Below are 4372 nucleotides of genomic sequence, written 5' to 3'. Positions count from 1 at the left end.
AATAAAAGCAGAAAATTCTCAGCCTACAGCAAGCACAAGTGTTTGTTCATATTCAATATTAAACAGGAACAAAGCAGCAGATAAATGATTCACTTACTCTGAAGATAAGAAACTAATGAGTGCATTAATTTGCCTATGTGACTTCAATGCAAATTAAATAGTATTAATAATTACATAAAATACGTGTTCAAGTGCACAGATAATTTCCAGCATCAAAGTTTGCGAGTGGTGGATGGGTGTGTGTTGTGTGGTGCATGTATGTGAGCATGTGGGAGTCCACATGCTGTCACATGCAAAGACCAGAGGGGGCACTTCTGGCATCTTACTCCATCATTTACATCTTGTTGCCTTGAGGCAGGGGCTCTCACTGAACAAGAAGCACACCAACGTTTAGTCTGACCTGGCTGGCCAGTGGTCTTTCAGGATCCACCTATCTCTGCCCCATCTCCCTCAGTACTGGAGTTACAGACATGTGTAGCCATTCCTGGTTGTTCTGTGGGTGCTTAGGATTTGAACTCAGGTGCTCACGCTTGGGAAGTCACTGCTCTTACCCACTGAGCCATCTCCCCAACCATCAAAGCTCCTTGACATGTTTTTTTTTTTTCCCATGAACAGATGGGTTTATTTAGCAGCAAGTTTGAAACTCTTGCCTTAAGCAAGGGTAATTATATCAGGAGCAGACAGTAATTAACATCAGGGACAGACACTTGTTTGCACAGTCCAATATACAGAAGTTCCTCAACACCGATCAAAAAGCAAATTCGGCCCATGTTACTTTGACGTATCTGCTCAGTTAACCCAAGCTGCTCCTTCAGAGACTCTCAGGTAGAGTGAGGGAGCCTGAAGTAGATCTTTAGAGAGTCATAGATGGCCTACAGAACTTCATCACAGTGTATGGCTCTGTCTCATCCACAGAGGAGCAATGCCCTTGTAAAATGCACTTAAGCCTTTCTTTCTATACATTTTGAGGAATGGCTTTCCTCAACGCGTTAGCACGGCCAGGCTGGGTTTGAATGCAAACTTTAGCAGCTTCCGTAGGAGCCAGGGCAATGTCAGCAAAAAACTCAGCACTGTCAGAAGCAGCCGAATATAGAACTGTGTGCCATAGATGGGTGTTTTCCTCACCAAGCATGTTGCTATATAAGGTTTTGAAGACTTCATTAAAAAAACTTGCAGAGCCCTTGTGTAAAATAACCAATCAAAGTTGAGTCCATCTTTTAGCCAAACCACAAACACCATCTTTTCAGTATAACAGAGAAACCATCAAACATGCCCCTGCACTTTTGAAGGTCCACCTGCATGTGGCATTTTACAAAATCCAAGGGAACAACGGCAGTACCCCACGACCTATGACCCCACCAAAGCCACACAGTGCATTAATACTCCATGGGCCCAAATTCACAAGTGCACTCTTCCAAGGCAGTGGCAGCAGGTGGCAAGAGCACTGGGGCCAGGCAAGGGGAGGTGGGGCTGCAGGGGCCTGAGAGCCGGTCATGCCTCAGCTGCAGGTGCGGAGCTTTGAAGAGGTTTGCCACTGCCTGGTAAGACAAGGATGAGACCGTATCTTGCCTGATATGGAGAACACCCAACTGCTCTCTATGCAGGGCTGCTCCTCACGGAGGTGGAATGGCCCCCTCCCCTTCGAAGACACAAATTATTTTAAACGATGTCGCACTGATGAACCGTGCCTTGCCCTTTCTGCGAAGCTTCATTCTGATCAAAGTTGCCTGATTCCTTTTATACTGAATTTCAGGATGACTTAAATAAAATGATAGATGTAGGACTCATAGAACAGATAACTTTAAGTCCTAGGTCCCTAATAAATGGCAAATTCCCATTGATATTATTATTTCGAGAGTGAAGACTAAAATGTTCACATTTATTAAATTGCTGAGTCTTCAAGAGCTACACATAAAAAATTCTGCAATGACAAAGATTCAAGGAATAGAAGAGTGAATATTATTTTTTATTTATATATTTATTTTGCCTACATATGCCCAGGTACCATGTGTGCGCTGTACCCACAGAGGCCAGAAAGAGAGCATGGCATCCTCTGAAACTGGACTGGAGACACTTTTCAATAGTCACATGAGCACTGGAAGGGAACCTGGGTCCTCTGCATAGGCAGCAGGTGCTCTTATGCTGAGCCGTCTCTTCAGCCAACGGTTACCTATCTTCACATTGATGTCCACATGCTATGAGCTACTTCAGTCCAGAATCCTAAAGGCTAGATTAACTTTTCCTCCTTAGCCCACCCTCCTCATGCCTAAATGTAACTGAAGAGCTCTTTGGAACAAACTGTTCCCACAGGAAGCTTTGATAGCATTTGTCAAGTTTTCTAATCTCTAAGTTTCAGAACTTCTACCCTCCTGGAGCAAATCTGACTGGAGTCTAACAGTCCCCAGAATGGACCTTCAGAGAGGTGAAGGTCTGTCCCCAAATTTAAAGAGTCCAAAACAGTAATGAAAAGCACATTGTTACAGGATTGGTAGAATTATTTCATTCAACAATCAGGTCCCCTGGGCATTGGGTGCCATTAGCCTGTGTTTGTGTGTGAGAGTCATTACGTTATGAAAAACCTAGGGCCAGATATATCAAGACTCTAACTGGTGCTGGGGAGACTCTGTGTCCATGTTTCAATTTTTTAGACTTATAAGTTAGAAATTAGATTTAAAAGAAATAATAAAATGGATGTTTCTATTTGTTAGTCACCTATAGATGAGCCCATAGCATAAAGTCCTGTGTTTCTACATATCACCTTGTGACCAAAAAAACACCTTGTTCTTCAGGGACTGACACAAGAAAAAATACCCAGGAATGATTAATAATGACCAAGTGTCCAATAAATCTTATTTTTATGGGCTAGCAACCCAACAAGCTCAGACAGTTCTGATAAAGCCTGGCTTGAATGTAAAATATCAAAAAATCTGGACAAATTTGAATAAGTCACTTCAACATCCCACCCACTGTCATCTGTTGCTTCCACAGCCTGGGCTGAGATTTCCGTTGCATTGTTGCGAAGCTTAATAATCACCATGTCCCTGTGAACACAGTTAGCTGCGTCCACCCACTGAGTTCATTCTCTTTGGCAGGCCAGGATGAGCTTATAATTAGAAGAAATCACATTGTCCTGACATTTGGAGAGATGAGGCTCATCCACCCTTCAGCAGTCACCCATGAAGCATGCCACCAAACACTTCAAAACTTGTTAACCTCTCCTTGGCATTGAGTAAATTCATTTGCCAATATTTTGCTGGGAATTGATTCAGAGGCTTTGCTTGGGAAACAAATATCTCTACCAACAGAAATTAAAAAAAAAGGGAAAGTAAGCAACATCACCCCAACGTACCCCAACTATCTCTTGGTGATGAGAGACGGGGAGGGGAGAAGATGAGAGGGCAAGAAGGGGAAATCCTTAATATAAATAAAGATTTGTTAAGGGCCAAGAAGAGATGATAGCATTAAAGACTGGATCTTGTCCACAGTAACACTCCTTAACTCCATGTTGTCAGAGAAGAGGGCGTTACATACATTTTACTGGGAAGCTGACATTCCCTGTGGTTGAGGGCTTGGCATGTCTTCACAACATACTTGACAACGCTGGATGCCTTTCCATGAGTCCATGTTCCCGTCCTTCTTTGTACACAACAGTAGAACCAAAAGCCTCCAACTTGCCATTATAAAAACTGGGTTGGAATGTTGCATTGAAAACCTTGAAAATGGATGCTCCAGCGATGCAATCAGTTAGCACGGTACTTAGAGAAAACCCTAGTCACACACAGTCTTTTGCATTATTTACTTGGCTCTGCCATCAAGTGTGGGCAGACAATTGTAACAATCAAGGAAGTTCAACATAGCTTTTAAGAACACAGATGTTGGTGTCCAATGAGATCTTGCTTATAGAAGAATGAATCTTGATTACTCTGTCTGAGTCTCTAGAAAAATTGTGTATCCGGGCCTCGAAGATGTACAAATTAAAGTCTCACCAATGAAGCAGAAATCCCTGAGGTAGGTCTAGCTGTTCTCTACCTGAGTTGAGGTGAAGGTGCCTTCCTGTATTGCAGAACAGAAGCAATGACAGGAAATGGATGCAAATTCCTTAAGTAATCAGAATGCAACAGAGTCCAGAGCAGCCGCTACCCACGACAAGGTGATGCTCAAGAAACAGCCTGTTGAGGACTAACCCTTGCCATGAAAACCGTCATGTTTCCTGTTGGGACCAATAGCACTTGCCTCATTCCAGGCTTTCATCTTTGAGAGTTAGATGTGGGCATCAGGTCAAGCATAGTCACCCAACAGACAACGCTGGCTCTTCCTCAGCATTAGCTGCTAATGCTGAAGAAGGGCCAAAGCAGAGGGAGCTCTCTGCTCT

At 43.3% G+C, this 4372-nt stretch overlaps 1 pseudogene; it reads right to left on the bottom strand.

Moving 5' to 3' along the window:
- Window positions 1-853: 853 nt before the first annotated feature.
- On the bottom strand, window positions 854-3037 carry LOC110547747 (solute carrier family 25 member 3-like; annotated as a pseudogene).
- Between the last annotated feature and the right edge of the window lie 1335 nt (window positions 3038-4372).

Source organism: Meriones unguiculatus, chromosome 9, assembly GCF_030254825.1.
Source record: "Meriones unguiculatus strain TT.TT164.6M chromosome 9, Bangor_MerUng_6.1, whole genome shotgun sequence".
NCBI lineage: Eukaryota > Metazoa > Chordata > Mammalia > Rodentia > Muridae > Meriones > Meriones unguiculatus.
The sequence above is the reverse complement of the archived record's forward strand: the minus strand, read 5'-3'. Positions and strand labels throughout refer to the sequence as shown.